This window comes from Pelodiscus sinensis, unplaced genomic scaffold (assembly GCF_049634645.1).
Source record: "Pelodiscus sinensis isolate JC-2024 unplaced genomic scaffold, ASM4963464v1 ctg45, whole genome shotgun sequence".
Taxonomy (NCBI): Eukaryota; Metazoa; Chordata; order Testudines; family Trionychidae; genus Pelodiscus; species Pelodiscus sinensis.
The window spans coordinates 401,681-423,474 of record NW_027465963.1 but is presented as its reverse complement, the minus strand read 5'-3'; positions in this window follow the sequence as shown (position 1 = coordinate 423,474).

Genomic DNA, 21,794 nt, shown 5'->3' with positions numbered 1-21,794 from the left:
TGGCGACCTCTCCAAACAGGCCACAAACCAGTCTCACAGAGCGCTTCAGCAGCCTGCCTGAAGCCTCACGAGCAAAACCCCTCCGACACCCCAGCAATATCCGTGCCCCAGATGGCCCCGGGCCTGTACACAGGTGGGGGGTCCTAGCACCCAATCCCACCTACCCCGAACAAGTTCTGTCCAGTTCCAAGAAACCAGCCACAGATCCCTGGTCAATTTACCCCCTGGACCTTACCCACAAATCACGCTGGGCCAATCCTTTAGAATCTATATCTAAAGGTTTATTATTACAAGAAAGAAAAGCATGAGAGTAAGGTTATTAAAGTACAGTACGTTACATGCACCGAATCTCCCAGTCCTCGATGCAGGCTCTAGCAGAGATGTTGCAGCTGCTGGTTAAAAGTCCTTATTGCACATCCTGCAATCAGGATGGGTTCACAGGTCTTCCGGGCTCTTCAATCCCTGCAGTGCTGCCTGTGGGATGAAGTGCTGAGCTGAGAACCAAATGGCATCGACCACATGGCCTCTTTATACTCCTTCCTGGCCTCTTCTAGTCTGCAGCAAGTCACCTGGTCAGAGGCCAATCTCTATATTTCCTGCTGGCTGCCCTCAGGTGACAAATCCCATTCTTTGGGTGTGTCCATAGCCTATTGAGAGCCATTGTTCCACAGGGCTTTGCTACTCAGCCTGTCCATAGCCATGCTTAACCACATTCACAGAAATATTCAGCTTCCACACAGATTACAGATTCCTACCTACACACACAGACATTATACACTCACATAAATAGCGTACATAAGATCAATAAACAATAATCTCCCATTCAATACCCCACATGGCTCCCCCCACACCAATTTCTGGGGCCAACACCCCCACCTAGGGGTGCAGCAGCCATCTGGCTGCTTCCCTCCAATTTAGCAACGTGACAAGGTGTTTAAGTCTCAGCTTGACAAAGCCCTGGCTGGGTTGATTTAGTTGGGATTGGTCCTGCCTAGAGCAGGGGGCTGGACTTGATGACCTTCTGAGGTCTCTTCCAGCTCTATGGTTCTATGACAAGTGGTCAGAATGTGCTCAAAGGGAATCTGCCCTGTGCTTGCAAGATTGCTGTATGTGCCCCTCACCTGACTCAGCACTACAACCCTTGACAACCATGACACCCCCCACCCCCAGGGCCTCAGAATTGTTCCTTTCAGGGATTTTACTCCACCTGAAGACAGTAGTTTCCTTAATGTGGTGCTTCATGTATGGTCTTGTTACAGCCTGTAGCCAGTTAGGCCTCCCAGGGGGGCTCCTCTGCCTCCGGCTCAGTGGACGGCCGCTCCACCCCACTCTGGTGGGGACTAAAACAAACCCCCAAGTTAGTAGTCCAAGCCCAGGACTCGGGTGGCAACAACAAAGAGAGGCCAGTCAGTAGTCCAGTATCCGGCCTTGCTTCAGATCAGGGCAAGAGGCAAACAGTTCAGTGCCAGCCTTGCTTCAGGATAGGGCAACAAGTAAGCACAGTCAGTTCAGAAGCCCTGCACCTCAGGCAGGGCAGGGCAGGGCAGCAACAAACACAGTTCAGCCTCCTGGCCCAGGTTCAGGGAGGGCAGCAAAGAAACCCAGTTCAGAGTCTCCAGCCCCAGTTCAGGGGGGGGCAGCAAGCAATACACAGTTCAGGGAGCCCTGGCCCTAGGGTAGGGCAGGGCAGCAACAAACACATTAGTTCAAAAGCTCAGTAGGCCCAGCCTTGGTTCAGGCAGGCCAACAACAAACAGTAGCAAAGGGTTTGGGTCTCCTTATGCAGGAGGGGTGCAGGCAGTTCACCTGTGGTGGTGGAGAGGGGGAGATTGACACCCAGTAGGTGGGTGGCAGGGGGACACAGACTCGCCCACTCCACTGCGTCCCAGCCCAGGGCCCTAGTAGTAGCAATACAGTCTGCTGCTGGGTCAGCAGGAACTCCAGCCTGCAACGTGCTGACCAGAGGCACTTAACTGTCCTCACTATCCCCTGGGCCACTTCCCTTCTCCCCCTCGGCACATACGTGGGCTTCTAGCAGGTTGCTCAGGGAGTTAAGGGTGGTCAGGTCTGGCTGGGGTCCAGGCGGTCTTGGCTAGTCCTCAGCTGCTTGCAGGTGCAGCAGTCCCAGCCAGTCCTCCAGTGCAGGGGTTCAGGCTGGTCCTCTGGGTCAGGAACAACTGAAAGTCCAGGCCAATCCTCAAGTGCAGGCCAGCACAAGGGTTCAGGTCCACCTTCCTGGTCAAGCACACCCGGCAGTCTGAGCCCAACCTCAACCTCCCAGACAGGGAGCACTAAGCAGACTTCTGGCTCCTCTGCAGGCTGGAGACAGACTAAGCCCTCAGGCTGGGCTTTTATAGTCCTGGCCCCGCCTCCTGGCTTCCGGTCAGGTGACAGGGAGGAGTTAGGCTCTGACCAAAATGGCTCCTGGAGGAACTCTTCTACCTCTGGCTCTGTGGGCGGCCACTCAGTGCCCCACCCCATTCCAGAGAAGGAGAAGAGGCAGCAGAGATGCAGGGGTTGCTCTCTTCCTTCTCCCCCCTGCTCCTGCACCAGCCGGGGCTCTCCCTGCTCCACCCAGCCACTACCTGAGGCCTCTGAGCTGCTGGACCTGCTCCCCCCGGACACCGCCGCCTTCCACCACCACCGGTGGCTGCTGCAGCTGCTGCCTGAGGGGAGAGAGGGGGCCTGCCGGCTGTCCTCCCGCTCCCCTCCACTCCGGAGGAAAAGGACCCCACCAGCACCCACCATCCAGAGGCCTTTCCCCACTGACTGCTGCCCGCCCGCTGCTGCTGCTGTGCCCTGCTGAAGAGGAGCACCACCATCCAGAACTGTGGAGGTGAACTTTGTTCACCAGACAGAGCTTTTTTTCATCGGCTCCAGGGGTGGTGGTGAACTGAGTTGTTAAAAGGGGGGCCGGGGGAGAGGCTCGGAGCCCTCCCCCTAGTCCAGCCGCCCTCCCCCCCCCCCCCCCCCGCCGCCACCACCACCCCCAACACCGCCCCTTACCACCTGGACTGTCTCTTCTCCCCCTGGCGGGGTTTGCTGCCCCGCCCTCCACCTGGGACTCTGCCGCAGTGGTGGGCGAGGTCGAGCCCCACACAGTGCTCGTGGGCGTGCTCCCTCCTCACCCCCCCCCCTCGGACTTGGCCCCCCTCCCTCAGCTACATCTGGCTGGGGGGCCACCCTTACCCCCGGTCACCCACCCTACCCCAGCAGCTTGGTTTTTTCCCCCACTGCCTGCCCCTCCCTGTTAGCTTAGTTTGGTTCCTTCCCTCCCTCCCCAAATCCACTTACCCACCACACCTGCTCCCAAAGTCATCTGCCACGCCCCTGCCCCAGCCAGCCCAAGAGTGTGTGCCCCGCCCCACCCAGCTGTTGTTTGCCTCCATTTTATCCCTCCCCACCCCCCAGCCCTTGAGCACCACCCGATTTGCCTCGCCCCCTCCCTGCCCTGAGCGCTTGTGCCCCCCCTTTTTAGTTAGCCCCCTTGTTCACTGCACCTCCCCAACGGCCCCATAACCCCCCCCCCCCCCGTATCCCAGTGCAGCCGGAGGAGCCGGCCCCCGCCCTGTACCCGTTACCTTGCCCCCTGTCTGCCCTGCCGGCACCCTCCTCCTCCGCTCCAGCCTTGCGGGGAGGAGTGGTTGCTGGCCCCTCGGTTCCCCTGCTCTATCCGCCCCTTTTGGTTCTCTCCCTCCCAGCAACCAGTCGGCGGGAGGGAGTAGTTGCCCCCCCTTTTTCCCCTTCTCCCCTTCCCTCCCAATTATACGCCCCCCCCCCCACCCTCCCCTTCCCTTGCGTGCCCCTGCCCCCGTATTAGCGCCCTCCTCCTCTGCTACAGTCTCAGCAGGGAGGTGAGGCTGCTAACTCCCCCCCCCCCCCCCCAATATCTTCAGTTGCCCTCCCCAAAACCAGCACCCTCCCTCTCTCCCACCCCCTCCATTTCAGACACCCTCCTCCCTCGCCTGCTGTCTGGTGGGGAGGAGCGGTGAACCCTTGCTCCCCTTCCTGTTATCTGTGCCTCCTTTCTACCCCCCCCCCCTTCCATGATGGAGGCAGTCCCTACCACGGCCCCCTCGCTACCACCAGGCCCGACAACCGCTGCGGCTGACCTCCCGACCCTAGGCCCGAGCTCCACGGCCGCCGCTCCCTCAGACACGGGAGCAACCATCACCTCGGCCGGAAAAAAGGGCGGGGGGAAGAAAAAGGGCAAAAGCCCGGCCCCGAAGGCCAAATCCATCACGGCCAAAGCCGCCCCGCCCTCCGCAGCCCCTCCTTCCCCTGCTATCCCCTCCACCAGCTCTGGGGGTGACGCAACTAAGGCCCCCAGAGCGTACGCCCAGGTGGCCGCTGCTACCCCCTCACCTGCCCCGTCATCAGCCCCGACTGCCGCCTCCAGCTCCATCCGTGGTGGCCGGGGCCCCTTTCCCACCATGACCAGGAGGCACGGCGTCCGCTGCCTCCTGGTCGCCGCCTCGCCCCACATGGAAACCTACGTGCGGGCGATGGCGAGGGTGGTGGGGGCCTCGGCCGTGGTGGCGGCCTCCAAGATGTACGGCAAGGCGGTCTTCTTCCTTGCCTCGGAGGCCGCCGCCCAGGAGGCGGTGGAGAGGGGCCTGGCGGTGGGGGGCGTGCACGTGCCCCTCGAACCTCTGGAGGACCTGGGCGTACGGGTGGTCCTCACCTCCGTCCCGCCCTTCCTCCCTAATGCCGCCCTGTTACCTTCCCTCTCCACCCTGGGGAAGCCCATTTCGACCATCAGCCCTCTCCCGCTGGGCTGTAAGGACCCCGCCCTCCGCCACGTCCTATCCTTCCGCCGGCAGGTACAGCTGCAGCTGCCGCCGGCGGCGCGTGGCGGGGAGGCGCTCGAGGGGTCCTTCATGGTGCCCTACCAGGGGGCCCATTATCGGATTCATTACTCCTCGGGGGAGACCCGGTGCTTCCTCTGCCGGGCGATGGGGCACGTCCGGAGGGACTGTCCCTTGGCCCGGTCGGAGGAGGCGTCCGGGCCCCCCGGGGCCCGTAAGGGCGCCGGCCCCACCACCGCCGGCCCCCCTGGTAGTCCGGGATCCGCGGCCGCCCCTCCTCCAACCGACGGCCCTGCTCGGGAGCCAGAGGCGTCCCCTCTGGCGTGCCTGAGCGGGCAGGCGGGCCCCACCTCTATTAGGTCAGTCACCGCGGGGCCCGAGGAGGAGAGGGTGGCGCGGTTGCCGCAGGGCGAGGGAGAGGGCCCTCCCCGGGTAGAGGTATCCCCTTCCTTCCCACCCTTGCCACAACCCCGTCCCCGAACCCCAAAAGTGCCCCCTGGTCTTGCCCCTGCTGACCAGCCCTCCACCTCCACCTTGGAGGACTGGACGCTCGTCCGGGGGAAGCGCAAAGCCCGCCGTTCGCGGGCTTCCTCTCCCCCCTCCGATGCGGAGGGCGGGAAGGCCCCCCGAAAGATCCCGAGGGGGGCCAGCGCTGTCATGATCCCCCCCGGCGAGCGTCAGCAGGAGGCGCCGGCCGAGGAAGCCGTGGCAGCGAGGGGGGACGATGAAGTCCCCCCTGAGGAGCCTATCCACGAGGAGGCCTCTGATGGAGCCCCCCCGGCCCTGGGTTCAACTGAGCCCCCCTCCGTCCCCGCTGAGGTAATTGTTGCCTCGGCGGCCGGAGGGGAAGGCTCCGGGGCCGAGGGGATGGAGCTTAGCTCCATCTTCGAGGAGATCGAGGCCCTGGGTCTGACCCCGCTCACCCAGGGGGAGGACGACCCTCCGCCAGCGGGCCTCGGTCTGGGCGGCGACTCTGTGGCGCCGCCCCCTCCTCTCCCCGATCCCGTGTCCCAGGTGGCCGACCCCATCCTCACGCTCGGGGCGCCCCTGATACTGCCCACTGGCCCGGCCGACTCGAGCGCCGGAACGGATGCCGCCGAGCCCTCTGGGGCGACGGCTGGCGCCGAGCGGCCGGGTCCCGGGGTTGGGGGTGCCCCCTCTCCAGCTACCGAGGCGGGGCAGTCATCCCCCTTTCCCGTTGGGGGCCCAGCGGAAAATGCCATCCAGGCCGACGCCGAGGCATTAACACTTGCCTCTCCACCTGAGCCCGGCGTCGGCGCGGGCCCCCTTCCTGTTCCCGACCCCCAACTTCCCATTCGGGAGGCGCCGCAGCCCGGTGGGATTGCCACAGGGGACCCTTTCCCAGACCCCGTCCAGGATCCCAATTCCCTCCCACGTCCCGATCCTCCCCCTACTCCCGCTTCCGCCCTTTACGAACCCATCTCCAGCCCCGAGTCCTCCCCTGTTCCCGATCCCTTCCCTACCCCTACCTCTGCCCCATTCCCTGTCCCCGGCCCTGAACCTACCCCTCCCCCCGGCTCTGCCGTGGAGGTAACCCCTCCCTTGCCGTCCCCCCCTTCTTTTCCCATCCTGGTCCCCGTCATGTTGCCCGATCCGTCCCTACCGCCCCCCCAAACATCCGCCAGTGCCACCCCCGCGAGGGCCGTCTCGTTCCCGCTAGCTGCGGGCGGCCCTTCGGGGGTCGTTTTTGTATCCCCGGTCCCCAACCCGTTGGGGGCTGCCTTGTTCCCTCCGCCGCCTCCTTCCCTGCCGGGGTCGGGGGCGGGCAGCGCGGCGCCAGCAGCAACGGCGCCGCGTCGGGGATCGGATCCCTGTTTGCCCGTCTCCGTGGCCCGTGAGCTTCATCCGGGGGCCCGGACGGAGGAGAATCCTGGTTCCCCCTCGGTGCTGAGGGGCGAGCTGCGCCAATTCCTCGCGGATAACCGCGGGGCGAAGGGAAAGGTGCAGCTCGCCCTCCAGCGCTGGGGGGACTTCCACTCCATCCTCCAGGCCACTAGAGCCCTGTTGCAGGAGGGGAGAGGGACCAGTAGGCAGGACGACGCGGCCCACCGTCAGACCCGCAGGTTTCGGGACGCTCTCCTGACCTTCGGGTCGGGGAGCGGTCTGCTGCGGGGCCTGCGTGGGGCCGCCGACTCGCCTGTCCGCGAGGATCTACCCCAGCCCTCACTATGAATTCTACCACCTTCGCAACATTGAATGCCCGGGGCTGTAGGGCGGGTCTCCGCAGGAGCCGGGTGCTCTCCTTCCTTCGGGAGGGGGGGTACTCGGTGGTTTTCCTGCAGGAGACCCACACGACTCCAGCCGTCGAGGCTGGCTGGCGGCTGGAGTGGGGGGACGGGGTGTATTTTAGCCACCTCGGCGCCCGCTCGGCCGGGGTGGCCACCCTGTTCTCCCCTGCCCTACGGCCCGAGGTGCTGGGGACCGCCGAGGTTGTCCCGGGCCGCCTGCTGCACGTCCGGGCCCGCGTGGAGGGGCGGACGTTGAACCTGGTCAACGTCTATGCCCCGAACGCGGGCCCGGACCAGGTCACCTTCTATCGGCAGGCGGCCACCTTCCTCGGCACTCTGGATCCTCGCGAGGGCCTGGTCCTGGGCGGGGACTTCAACACCACCCTCGATGACCGGGACCGTGTAGGACTCGCGAACTGCCAGGCCGCGGCGGACGTCCTCAGGGAGATCGTGGAACATCACTCCCTGGTGGACGTCTGGCGAGACCACCACCCGGACGACAGTACCACCTTCACTTACGTCCGGGTGGGGAAAACACGGTCGAGCCACTCCCGGTTGGATCGCATTTACCTCTCACGATTCCATCTGGCACGAGCCCACTCCTCCAGCATCCGGCCGGCCCCGTTCACGGACCACCATTTGGTGTCCGTGAAGGCCTCTCTGACTTCGGAGAGGCTGGGGCCGGCCTATTGGCATTTTAACAATAGCTTGCTGGAGGACGTGGGCTTCGTGGCGTCCTTCCGGGAGTTCTGGCAGGCCTGGCGGGGGCAGCGGCCCGCCTTTCCCTCGGCGCGGCGATGGTGGGATGTGGGGAAGGTGCGCGCCCGGCTCTTCTGCCGTGACTACTCCCGGGGCGCCAGCCGGCGGAGGGATGCGGCGATAGGGCAGCTGGAGCGGGAGGTCTTGAAGCTTGAGAGGCGCCTGGCGTCCGCCCCCGAGGATCCACTCCTCCGCGAGGCGTGCCGGGAGAAGCGGGAGGAGCTCCGAGCCCTGGAAGATCACAGGGCCCGGGGCGCTTTTGTTCGATCCCGCATCCACCTCCTTCGGGAGATGGATCGCGGCTCCCGCTTCTTCTATGCCCTGGAGAAAAGGAGGGGGGCAAAAAAGCACGTCACCTGCCTCTTGGCGGAGGACGGCACCCCCCTCACGGATCCGGTGGAGATGCGTGGAAGGGCCAGGGCCTTCTACGCCAGTTTGTTCTCCCCGGATCCGACCGAAGCCGACGCCTGCAGGGCGCTCTGGACCGAGCTCCCGACGGTCAGCGCGGGCGACCGAGACCGGCTGGAGCTGCCTCTCACTCTGGCCGAGTTCTCGGAAGCCCTCCGTCTCATGCCCAACAACAAAACCCCGGGCATGGACGGGCTGACCGTGGAGTTCTACCGCGTGTTCTGGGACGTCCTCGGCCCGGACCTCGTCACCGTCTGGGCCGAGTCCCTGGAGAGCGGGGTCCTCCCTCTGTCGTGCAGGCGAGCGGTGCTCGCCTTACTGCCGAAGAAGGGGGACCTCCGCGACCTACGGAATTGGCGTCCCGTCTCGCTCCTCAGCACGGACTACAAGATCGTAGCGAAAACCATCTCGCTGCGACTGCGGTCCGTGCTGGCGGACGTGATCCATCCCGACCAGACCTACACCGTCCCGGGCCGTAGTATATTTGATAACTTGTATTTGGTCCGGGATCTCTTAGAGCTCGGGTGTAGGGACGGCTTGTCGTTCGCCCTCCTGTCCCTGGACCAGGAGAAGGCGTTCGACAGGATGGACCACGGGTATCTCCTGGGCACCCTGCAGGCCTTCGGCTTCGGGCCCCGGTTTGTGGGTTTTCTCCGGGTGCTGTACGCCTTCGCGGAGTGTTTGGTCAGGCTCAACTGGACCCTGACCGAGCCGGTCAGCTTCGGGCGGGGGGTACGTCAGGGGTGTCCGCTGTCGGGCCAGCTGTACGCTCTGGCGATCGAGCCCTTCCTCTGTCTCCTCCGTAGGAGGTTGACGGGGTTGGTGCTTCGGGAGCCGGAGCTGCGGCTGGTCCTGTCGGCGTACGCCGATGACGTGCTCCTCGTGGTCCAGGACCCGGGCGACCTGGCGCGGGTGGAAGCTTGCCAAGCCGTCTACTCGGCAGCCTCCTCCGCCCGGGTCAACTGGGTCAAGAGCTCTGGCCTGGTGGTCGGGGACGGGTGGCGGGCCGGCTCCCTCCCACCCGCGCTTCAGGCCATCAGGTGGAGCGCGGGTCCGCTGCTCTATCTGGGCGTTTATTTATCCGCCACGCATCCTTCTCCGCCGGAAAACTGGCAAGGTTTGGAGGCCAGGGTGGGTGAGCGGCTGCGGAGATGGACGGGACTGCTCCGGTGTCTCTCCCTTCGCGGGAGAGCGCTGGTACTCAATCAGCTGGTCCTGTCCATGCTCTGGCACCGGCTCAACACCCTGCGCCCGGCCCCGGAGGTCCTGGCCAAGCTCCAGAGGGCAGCTTTGGGGTTCTTTTGGCCAGGACTGCACTGGGTCTCTGCAGGGGTCCTGTCCCTCCCCCTGGAGGAGGGGGGTCAGGGCCTGGTCTGCATACGCAGCCAGGTCCGGACCTTCCGCCTCCAGGCCCTGCAGAGACTCCTCTTCAGTGCAGGTAGTCCGGCATGGAGCACCTTGGCGCGCGCTTTCCTCCGCCGCCTCCGAGGGCTCCGATACGACCGGCAGCTCTTTTTTATCCATCCGAGGGGTCTTCCGCGAGACCTCTCAGAGCTGCCGGAATTCTACCAGGACCTCCTCCAGACCTGGAAGCTGTTCTCGGCGACCAGGTCCGTTGTGGCCTCCGAGGGGGCAGACCTCCTCGCGGAGCCCCTGCTCCACAATCCAGCCTTGTGCGTGCAGGTGGCGGAGTCTCCCTCGGTGCGCCGGAGGCTGATCCTGGCGGAAACCACCACGGTCGGAGACCTCCTGGACTACGACAGGGGGGACTGGGTGGATCCCCGAGCGCTCGCTCGGCGCATGGGGCTCTCCACCCCCCGAACCCCTCTGCGCCTACTCCAGGAGGTGAAGGCGGCTTTGCCGCGGCCCGCTCTCGACTTCCTGCAGCGGTCCTTGCGAGAGGGTACACCCCGCCCCTCCCCTCCTGCAAAGCCTCCGTCCCTGATTATTGGGCCCCTGTTCCACGGGCCCCCCCGGCCTCCCCACCCCTGGACCCCCAGCCGGCTGCAAAATCTGCAGCCGGTCTGTTTCCAAGCCGCGCCAAGGCAACATCTGTACACGCTCGTGCTCCACACCCTGCATTTCCCCACCCTCGTGTCCCGCCCTGATACCAAATGGCGGGACTATCTAAGACCCGTAGAGGGTGGGGAACCCCGGTGGGCCAGCGTCTATTCCGATCTAATTCCGCGGCCCATCGGGGACATCAGTTGGCGGCTCCTTCACGGAGCCGTGAGCACGGGCGTGTACTTGGCGCGGTTTACCCCCATCCCAGACACCTGCCCCTTCTGCGGCGTGAGGGAGAACCTGGCGCACGTCTACCTCGAATGCGCCAGGTTGCAGCCCCTATTCCGGCTCCTCCAGAACCTCTTATTGAGGTTCTGGCTGCACTTTCCCCCCACCTATTCATTTACGCACACCCTATCCGTGGCCCCACAAAGTCGCGAGACCTCCTCGTCAACCTCCTCCTGGCCCTAGCTAAGAGCACCATCTGCAATACCAGGAGGAGGATGCTAGACGGGGGGGTTCTCTGCGACTGTGGGGCCTATTTCCGCTCCTCCCTTGTGTCACGAATCCGGGCAGAGTTCCTCTGGGCGGCGTCCACTGGCTCCATCGACAGCTTTGAGGAGCAGTGGGCGCTGTCCGGGGTTCTCTGCTCGGTGTCCCCATCCGGCTCCCTTATTTTGAACCTCTAACCCGCACTCCTTGATCCTTTATTCATTATTTGTCCCAAGGAATTAGTTGGACATGGGTCCAGTGTCCCTCCCATAAGGCTGGGGAGGGGCTTTTAGAAGGTGGGCGGGCTTCGCCCGCCCACCATCCCATGTTTTCAAATAGACCCCAGGCCCGAGCTCCGCCGCCGCCACGGCCACCGCTCCCTCAGACACGGGAGCAACCGTCACCTCGGCCGGAAAAAAGGGCGGGGGGAAGAAAAAGGGCAAAAGCCCAGCCCCAAAGGCCAAATCCATCACGGCCAAAGCCGCCCCGCCCTCCACAGCCCCTCCTTCCCCTGCTGTCCCCTCCACCAGCTCTGGGGGTGACACAATCAAGACCCCCAGAGCGTACGCCCAGGTGGCCGCTGCTGCCCCCTCACCTGCCCCGTCATCGGCCCCGACTGCCGCCTCCAGCTCCATCCCTGGCGGCCGCGGCCCCTTTCCCACCATGACCAGGAGGCACGGCGTCCGCTGCCTCCTGGTCGCCGCCTCGCCCCACATGGAAACCTACGTGCGGGCGATGGCGAGGGTGGTGGGGGCCTCGGCCGTGGTGGCGGCCTCCAAGATGTACGGCAAGGCGGTCTTCTTCCTTGCCTCGGAGGCCGCCGCCCAGGAGGCGGTGGAGAGGGGCCTGGCGGTGGGAGGCGTGCACGTGCCCCTCGAACCTCTGGAGGACCTGGGCGTACGGGTGGTGCTCACCTCCGTCCCGCCCTTCCTCCCTAATGCCGCCCTGTTACCTTCCCTCTCCACCCTGGGGAAGCCCATCTCGACCATCAGCCCTCTCCCGCTGGGCTGTAAGGACCCCGCCCTCCGCCACGTTCTATCTTTCCGCCGGCAGGTACAACTGCAGCTGCCGCCGGCGGCGCGTGGCGGGGAGGCGCTCGAGGGGTCCTTCTTGGTGCCCTACCAGGGGGCCCATTATCGGATTCATTACTCCTCGGGGGAGACCCGGTGCTTCCTCTGCCGGGCGATGGGGCACGTCCGGAGGGACTGTCCCTTGGCCCGGTCGGAGGAGGCGTCCGGGCCCCCCGGGGCCCGTAAGGGCGCCGGCCCCACCACCGCCGGCCCCCCTGGTAGTCCGGGATCCGCGGCCGCCCCTCCTCCAACCGACGGCCCTGCTCGGGAGCCAGAGGCGTCCCCCCTGGCGCGCCCGAGCGGGCAGGCGGGCCCCACCTCTATTCGGTCAGTCACCGCGGGGCCCGAGGAGGAGAGGGTGGCGCGGTTGCCGCAGGGCGAGGGAGAGGGCCCTCCCCGGGTGGAGGTATCCCCTTCCTTCCCACCCTTGCCACAACGCCGTCCCCGAACCCCAAAAGTGCCCCCCGGCCTTGCCCTCGCTGACCGGCCCTCCACTTCCACCTTGGAGGGCTGGACGCTCGTCGGGGGCAAGCGCAAAGCCCGCCGGTTGCGGGCTCAATCTCCCCCCTCCGATGAGGAGGGCGGGAAGGCCCCCCTCCGAAAGATCCCGAGGGGGGCCGGCGCTGCCCAGAGCGCCCCTGACGAGCATCAGCGGGAGGCGCCGGCCGAGGAAGCCGTGGCAGCGAGGGGGGACGATGAAGTCCCCCCTGAGGAGCCTATCCATGAGGAGGCCTCTGATGGAGCCCCCCCGGCCCTGAGTTCAACTGAGCCCCCCTCCGTTCCCGCTGAGGTAATTGTTGCCTCGGCGGCCGGAGGGGAAGGCTCCGGGGCCGAGGGGATGGAGCTTAGCTCCATCTTCGAGGAGATCGAGGCCCTGGGTCTGACCCCGCTCACCCAGGGGGAGGACGACCCCCCGCCAGCGGGCCTCGGTCTGGGCGGCGACTCTGTGGCGCCGCCCCCTCCTCTCCCCGATCCCGTGTCCCAGGTGGCTGACCCCGTCCTCACACTTGGGGCGCCCCTGATACTGCCCACTGGCCCGGCCGACTCGAGCGCCGGAACGGATGCCGCCGAGCCCTCCGGGGCGACGGCTGGCGCCGAGCGGCCGGGTCCCGGGGTTGGGGGTGCCCCCTCTCCAGCTACCGAGGCGGGGCAGTCATCCCCCTTTCCCGTTGGGGGCCCAGCAGAAAATGCCATCCAGGCCGACGCCGTGGCATTAATACCTGCCTCTCCACCTGAGCCCGGCGTCGGCGCGGGCCCCCTTCCTGTTCCCGACCCCCAACTTTCCATTCGGGAGGCGCCGCAGCCCGGTGGGATTGCCACACGGGACCCTTTCCCAGACCCCGTCCAGGCTCCCAATTCCCTCCCACGTCCCGATCCTCCCCCTACTCCCGCTTCCGCCCTTTACGAACCCATCTCCAGCCCCGAGTCCTCCCCTGTTCCCGATCCCTTTCCTACCCCGACCTCGGCCCCATTCTCTGTCCCCGACCCACTGTCCGGCCCTGAACCTACCCCTCCCCCCGGCTCTGCCGTGGAGGTAACCCCTCCCTTGCCGTCCCCCCCTTCTTTTCCCATCCTGGTCCCCGTCATGTTGCCCGATCCGTCCCTACCGCCCCCCCAAACATCCACCAGTGCCACCCCCGCGAGGGCCGTCTCGTTCCCGCTAGCTGCGGGCGGCCCTTCGGGGGTCGTTTTTGTATCCCCGGTCCCCAACCCGTTGGGGGCTGCCTTGTTCCCTCCGCCGCCTCCTTCCCTGCCGGGGTCGGGGGCGGGCAGCGCGGCGCCAGCAGCAACGGCGCCGCGTCGGGGATCGGATCCCTGTTTGCCCGTCTCCGTGGCCCGTGAGCTTCATCCGGGGGCCCGGACGGAGGAGAATCCTGGTTCCCCCTCGGTGCTGAGGGGCGAGCTGCGCCAATTCCTCGCGGATAACCGCGGGGCGAAGGGAAAGGTGCAGCTCGCCCTCCAGCGCTGGGGGGACTTCCACTCCATCCTCCAGGCCACTAGAGCCTTGTTGCAGGAGGGGAAGAGGGACCAGTAGGCAGGACGACGCGGCCTACCGTCAGACCCGCAGGTTTCGGGACGCTCTCCTGACCTTCGGGTCGGGGAGCGGTCTGCTGCGGGGCCTGCGTGAGGCCGCCGACTCGCCTGTCCGCGAGGATCTACCCCAGCCCTCACTATGAATTCTACCATCTTTGCAACATTGAATGCCCGGGGCTGTAGGGCGGGTCTCCGCAGGAGCCGGGTGCTCTCCTTCCTTCGGGAGGGGGGGTACTCGGTGGTTTTCCTGCAGGAGACCCACACGACTCCAGCCGTCGAGGCTGGCTGGCGGCTGGAGTGGGGGGACGGGGTGTATTTTAGCCACCTCGGCGCCCACTCGGCCGGGGTGGCCACCCTGTTCTCCCCTGCCCTACGGCCCGAGGTGCTGGGGACCGCCGAGGTTGTCCCGGGCCGCCTGCTGCACGTCCGGGCCCGCGTGGAGGGGCGGACGTTGAACCTGGTCAACGTCTACGCCCCGAACGCGGGCCCGGACCAGGTCATCTTCTATCGGCAGGCGGCCACCTTCCTCGGCACTCTGGATCCTCGCGAGGGCCTGGTCCTGGGCGGGGACTTCAACACCACCCTCGATGACCGGGACCGTGTAGGACTCGCGAACTGCCAGGCCGCGGCGGACGTCCTCAGGGAGATCGTGGAACATCACTCCCTGGTGGACGTCTGGCGAGACCACCACCCGGACGACAGTACCACCTTCACTTACGTCCGGGTGGGGAAAACACGGTCGAGCCACTCCCGGTTGGATCGCATTTACCTCTCACGATTCCATCTGGCACGAGCCCACTCCTCCAGCATCCGGCCGGCCCCGTTCACGGACCACCATTTGGTGTCCGTGAAGGCCTCTCTGACTTCGGAGAGGCTGGGGCCGGCCTATTGGCATTTTAACAATAGCTTGCTGGAGGACGTGGGCTTCGTGGCGTCCTTCCGGGAGTTCTGGCAGGCCTGGCGGGGGCAGCGGCCCGCCTTTCCCTCGGCGCGGCGATGGTGGGATGTGGGGAAGGTGCGCGCCCGGCTCTTCTGCCGTGACTACTCCCGGGGCGCCAGCCGGCGGAGGGATGCGGCGATAGAGCAGCTGGAGCGGGAGGTCTTGAAGCTTGAGAGGCGCCTGGCGTCCGCCCCCGAGGATCCACTCCTCCGCGAGGCGTGCCGGGAGAAGCGGGAGGAGCTCCGAGCCCTGGAAGATCACAGGGCCCGGGGCGCTTTCGTTCGATCCCGCATCCACCTCCTTCGGGAGATGGATCGCGGCTCCCGCTTCTTCTATGCCCTGGAGAAAAGGAGGGGGGCAAAAAAGCACGTCACCTGCCTCTTGGCGGAGGACGGCACCCCCCTCACGGATCCGGTGGAGATGCGCGGAAGGGCCAGGGCCTTCTACGCCAGTTTGTTCTCCCCGGATCCGACCGAAGCCGACGCCTGCAGGGCGCTCTGGACCGAGCTCCCGACGGTCAGCGCGGGCGACCGAGACCGGCTGGAGCTGCCTCTCACTCTGGCCGAGTTCTCGGAAGCCCTCCGTCTCATGCCCAACAACAAAACCCCGGGCATGGACGGGCTGACCGTGGAGTTCTACCGCGTGTTCTGGGACGTCCTCGGCCCGGACCTCGTCACCGTCTGGGCCGAGTCCCTGGAGAGCGGGGTCCTCCCTCTGTCGTGCAGGCGAGCGGTGCTCGCCTTACTGCCGAAGAAGGGGGACCTCCGCGACCTACGGAATTGGCGTCCCGTCTCGCTCCTCAGCACGGACTACAAGATCGTAGCGAAAACCATCTCGCTGCGACTGCGGTCCGTGCTGGCGGACGTGATCCATCCCGACCAGACCTACACCGTCCCGGGCCGTAGTATATTTGATAACTTGTATTTGGTCCGGGATCTCTTAGAGCTCGGGTGTAGGGACGGCTTGTCGTTCGCCCTCCTGTCCCTGGACCAGGAGAAGGCGTTCGACAGGATGGACCACGGGTATCTCCTGGGCACCCTGCAGGCCTTCGGCTTCGGGCCCCGGTTTGTGGGTTTTCTCCGGGTGCTGTACGCCCTCGCGGAGTGTTTGGTCAGGCTCAACTGGACCCTGACCGAGCCGGTCAGCTTCGGGCGGGGGGTACGTCAGGGGTGTCCGCTGTCGGGCCAGCTGTACGCTCTGGCGATCGAGCCCTTCCTCTGTCTCCTCCGTAGGAGGTTGACGGGGTTGGTGCTTCGGGAGCCGGAGCTGCGGCTGGTCCTGTCGGCGTACGCCGATGACGTGCTCCTCGTGGTCCAGGACCCGGGCGACCTGGCGCGGGTGGAGGCTTGCCAAGCCGTCTACTCGGCAGCCTCCTCCGCCCGGGTCAACTGGGTCAAGAGCTCTGGCCTGGTGGTCGGGGACGGGTGGCGGGCCGGCTCCCTCCCACCCGCGCTTCAGGCCATCAGGTGGAGCGCGGGTCCGCTGCTCTATCTGGGCGTTTATTTATCCGCCACGCATCCCTCTCCGCCGGAAAACTGGCAAGGTTTGGAGGCCAGGGTGGGTGAGCGGCTGCGGAGATGGACGGGACTGCTCCGGTGTCTCTCCCTTCGCGGGAGAGCGCTGGTACTCAATCAGCTGGTCCTGTCCATGCTCTGGCACCGGCTCAACACCCTGCGCCCGGCCCCGGAGGTCCTGGCCAAGCTCCAGAGGGCAGCTTTGGGGTTCTTTTGGCCAGGACTGCACTGGGTCTCTGCAGGGGTCCTGTCCCTCCCCCTGGAGGAGGGGGGTCAGGGCCTGGTCTGCATACGCAGCCAGGTCCGGACCTTCCGCCTCCAGGCCCTGCAGAGACTCCTCTTCAGTGCAGGTAGTCCGGCATGGGGCACCTTGGCGCGCGCTTTCCTCCGCCGCCTCCGAGGGCTCCGATACGACCGGCAGCTCTTTTTTATCCATCCGAGGGGTCTTCCGCGAGACCTCTCAGAGCTGCCGGAATTCTACCAGGACCTCCTCCAGACCTGGAAGCTGTTCTCGGCGACCAGGTCCGTTGTGGCCTCCGAGGGGGCAGACCTCCTCGCGGAGCCCCTGCTCCACAATCCAGCCTTGTGCGTGCAGGTGGCGGAGTCTCCCTCGGTGCGCCGGAGGCTGATCCTGGCAGAAACCACCACGGTCGGAGACCTCCTGGACTACGACAGGGGGGACTGGGTGGATCCCCGAGCGCTCGCTCGGCGCATGGGGCTCTCCACCCCCCGAACCCCTCTGCGCCTACTCCAGGAGGTGAAGGCGGCTTTGCCGCGGCCCGCTCTCGACTTCCTGCAGCGGTCCTTGCGAGAGGGTACACCCCGCCCCTCCCCTCCTGCAAAGCCTCCGTCCCTGATTATTGGGCCCCTGTTCCACGGGCCCCCCCGGCCTCCCCACCCCTGGACCCCCAGCCGGCTGCAAAATCTGCAGCCGGTCTGTTTCCAAGCCGCGCCAAGGCAACATCTGTACACGCTCGTGCTCCACACCCTGCATTTCCCCACCCTCGTGTCCCGCCCTGATACCAAATGGCGGGACTATCTAAGACCCGTAGAGGGTGGGGAACCCCGGTGGGCCAGCGTCTATTCCGATCTAATTCCGCGGCCCATCGGGGACATCAGTTGGCGGCTCCTTCACGGAGCCGTGAGCACGGGCGTGTACTTGGCGCGGTTTACCCCCATCCCAGACACCTGCCCCTTCTGCGGCGTGAGGGAGAACCTGGCGCACGCCTACCTCGAATGCGCCAGGTTGCAGCCCCTATTCCGGCTCCTCCAGAACCTCTTATTGAGGTTCTGGCTGCACTTTTCCCCCCACCTATTCATTTACGCACACCCTATCCGTGGCCCCACAAAGTCGCGAGACCTCCTCGTCAACCTCCTCCTGGCCCTAGCTAAGAGCACCATCTACAATACCAGGAGGAGGATGCTAGACGAGGGGGTTCTCTGCGACTGTGGGGCCTATTTCCGCTCCTCCCTTGTGTCACGAATCCGAGCAGAGTTCCTCTGGGCGGCGTCCACTGGCTCCATCGACAGCTTTGAGGAGCAGTGGGCGCTGTCCGGGGTTCTCTGCTCGGTGTCCCCATCCGGCTCCCTTATTTTGAACCTCTAACCCGCACTCCTTGATCCTTTATTCATTATTTGTCCCAAGGAATTAGTTGGACATGGGTCCAGTGTCCCTCCCATAAGGCTGGGGAGGGGCTTTTAGAAGGTGGGCGGGCTTTGCCCGCCCACCATCCCATGTTTTCAAATAGACCCCACTCTGGTGGGGACTAAAACAAACCCCCAAGTTAGTAGTCCAAGCCCAGGACTCGGGTGGCAACAACAAAGAGAGGCCAGTCAGTAGTCCAGTATCCGGCCTTGCTTCAGATCAGGGCAAGAGGCAAACAGTTCAGTGCCAGCCTTGCTTCAGGATAGGGCAACAAGTAAGCACAGTCAGTTCAGAAGCCCTGCACCTCAGGCAGGGCAGGGCAGGGCAGCAACAAACACAGTTCAGCCTCCTGGCCCAGGTTCAGGGAGGGCAGCAAAGAAACCCAGTTCAGAGTCTCCAGCCCCAGTTCAGGGGGGGGCAGCAAGCAATACACAGTTCAGGGAGCCCTGGCCCTAGGGTAGGGCAGGGCAGCAACAAACACATTAGTTCAAAAGCTCAGTAGGCCCAGCCTTGGTTCAGGCAGGCCAACAACAAACAGTAGCAAAGGGTTTGGGTCTCCTTATGCAGGAGGGGTGCAGGCAGTTCACCTGTGGTGGTGGAGAGGGGGAGATTGACACCCAGTAGGTGGGTGGCAGGGGGACACAGACTCGCCCACTCCACTGCGTCCCAGCCCAGGGCCCTAGTAGTAGCAATACAGTCTGCTGCTGGGTCAGCAGGAACTCCAGCCTGCAACGTGCTGACCAGAGGCACTTAACTGTCCTCACTATCCCCTGGGCCACTTCCCTTCTCCCCCTCGGCACATACGTGGGCTTCTAGCAGGTTGCTCAGGGAGTTAAGGGTGGTCAGGTCTGGCTGGGGTCCAGGCGGTCTTGGCTAGTCCTCAGCTGCTTGCAGGTGCAGCAGTCCCAGCCAGTCCTCCAGTGCAGGGGTTCAGGCTGGTCCTCTGGGTCAGGAACAACTGAAAGTCCAGGCCAATCCTCAAGTGCAGGCCAGCACAAGGGTTCAGGTCCACCTTCCTGGTCAAGCACACCCGGCAGTCTGAGCCCAACCTCAACCTCCCAGACAGGGAGCACTAAGCAGACTTCTGGCTCCTCTGCAGGCTGGAGACAGACTAAGCCCTCAGGCTGGGCTTTTATAGTCCTGGCCCCGCCTCCTGGCTTCCGGTCAGGTGACAGGGAGGAGTTAGGCTCTGACCAAAATGGCTCCTGGAGGAACTCTTCTACCTCTGGCTCTGTGGGCGGCCACTCAGTGCCCCACCCCATTCCAGAGAAGGAGAAGAGGCAGCAGAGATGCAGGGGTTGCTCTCTTCCTTCTCCCCCCTGCTCCTGCACCAGCCGGGGCTCTCCCTGCTCCACCCAGCCACTACCTGAGGCCTCTGAGCTGCTGGACCTGCTCCCCCCGGACACCGCCGCCTTCCACCACCACCGGTGGCTGCTGCAGCTGCTGCCTGAGGGGAGAGAGGGGGCCTGCCGGCTGTCCTCCCGCTCCCCTCCACTCCGGAGGAAAAGGACCCCACCAGCACCCACCATCCAGAGGCCTTTCCCCACTGACTGCTGCCCGCCCGCTGCTGCTGCTGTGCCCTGCTGAAGAGGAGCACCACCATCCAGAACTGTGGAGGTGAACTTTGTTCACCAGACAGAGCTTTTTTTCATCGGCTCCAGGGGTGGTGGTGAACTGAGTTGTTAAAAGGGGGGCCGGGGGAGAGGCTCGGAGCCCTCCCCCTAGTCCAGCCGCCCTCCCCCCCCCCCCCCCCGCCGCCACCACCACCCCCAACACCGCCCCTTACCACCTGGACTGTCTCTTCTCCCCCTGGCGGGGTTTGCTGCCCCGCCCTCCACCTGGGACTCTGCCGCAGTGGTGGGCGAGGTCGAGCCCCACACAGTGCTCGTGGGCGTGCTCCCTCCTCACCCCCCCCCCTCGGACTTGGCCCCCCTCCCTCAGCTACATCTGGCTGGGGGGCCACCCTTACCCCCGGTCACCCACCCTACCCCAGCAGCTTGGTTTTTTCCCCCACTGCCTGCCCCTCCCTGTTAGCTTAGTTTGGTTCCTTCCCTCCCTCCCCAAATCCACTTACCCACCACACCTGCTCCCAAAGTCATCTGCCACGCCCCTGCCCCAGCCAGCCCAAGAGTGTGTGCCCCGCCCCACCCAGCTGTTGTTTGCCTCCATTTTATCCCTCCCCACCCCCCAGCCCTTGAGCACCACCCGATTTGCCTCGCCCCCTCCCTGCCCTGAGCGCTTGTGCCCCCCCTTTTTAGTTAGCCCCCTTGTTCACTGCACCTCCCCAACGGCCCCATAACCCCCCCCCCCCCCGTATCCCAGTGCAGCCGGAGGAGCCGGCCCCCGCCCTGTACCCGTTACCTTGCCCCCTGTCTGCCCTGCCGGCACCCTCCTCCTCCGCTCCAGCCTTGCGGGGAGGAGTGGTTGCTGGCCCCTCGGTTCCCCTGCTCTATCCGCCCCTTTTGGTTCTCTCCCTCCCAGCAACCAGTCGGCGGGAGGGAGTAGTTGCCCCCCCTTTTTCCCCTTCTCCCCTTCCCTCCCAATTATACGCCCCCCCCCCCACCCTCCCCTTCCCTTGCGTGCCCCTGCCCCCGTATTAGCGCCCTCCTCCTCTGCTACAGTCTCAGCAGGGAGGTGAGGCTGCTAACTCCCCCCCCCCCCCCCAATATCTTCAGTTGCCCTCCCCAAAACCAGCACCCTCCCTCTCTCCCACCCCCTCCATTTCAGACACCCTCCTCCCTCGCCTGCTGTCTGGTGGGGAGGAGCGGTGAACCCTTGCTCCCCTTCCTGTTATCTGTGCCTCCTTTCTACCCCCCCCCCCTTCCATGATGGAGGCAGTCCCTACCACGGCCCCCTCGCTACCACCAGGCCCGACAACCGCTGCGGCTGACCTCCCGACCCTAGGCCCGAGCTCCACGGCCGCCGCTCCCTCAGACACGGGAGCAACCATCACCTCGGCCGGAAAAAAGGGCGGGGGGAAGAAAAAGGGCAAAAGCCCGGCCCCGAAGGCCAAATCCATCACGGCCAAAGCCGCCCCGCCCTCCGCAGCCCCTCCTTCCCCTGCTATCCCCTCCACCAGCTCTGGGGGTGACGCAACTAAGGCCCCCAGAGCGTACGCCCAGGTGGCCGCTGCTACCCCCTCACCTGCCCCGTCATCAGCCCCGACTGCCGCCTCCAGCTCCATCCGTGGTGGCCGGGGCCCCTTTCCCACCATGACCAGGAGGCACGGCGTCCGCTGCCTCCTGGTCGCCGCCTCGCCCCACATGGAAACCTACGTGCGGGCGATGGCGAGGGTGGTGGGGGCCTCGGCCGTGGTGGCGGCCTCCAAGATGTACGGCAAGGCGGTCTTCTTCCTTGCCTCGGAGGCCGCCGCCCAGGAGGCGGTGGAGAGGGGCCTGGCGGTGGGGGGCGTGCACGTGCCCCTCGAACCTCTGGAGGACCTGGGCGTACGGGTGGTCCTCACCTCCGTCCCGCCCTTCCTCCCTAATGCCGCCCTGTTACCTTCCCTCTCCACCCTGGGGAAGCCCATTTCGACCATCAGCCCTCTCCCGCTGGGCTGTAAGGACCCCGCCCTCCGCCACGTCCTATCCTTCCGCCGGCAGGTACAGCTGCAGCTGCCGCCGGCGGCGCGTGGCGGGGAGGCGCTCGAGGGGTCCTTCATGGTGCCCTACCAGGGGGCCCATTATCGGATTCATTACTCCTCGGGGGAGACCCGGTGCTTCCTCTGCCGGGCGATGGGGCACGTCCGGAGGGACTGTCCCTTGGCCCGGTCGGAGGAGGCGTCCGGGCCCCCCGGGGCCCGTAAGGGCGCCGGCCCCACCACCGCCGGCCCCCCTGGTAGTCCGGGATCCGCGGCCGCCCCTCCTCCAAC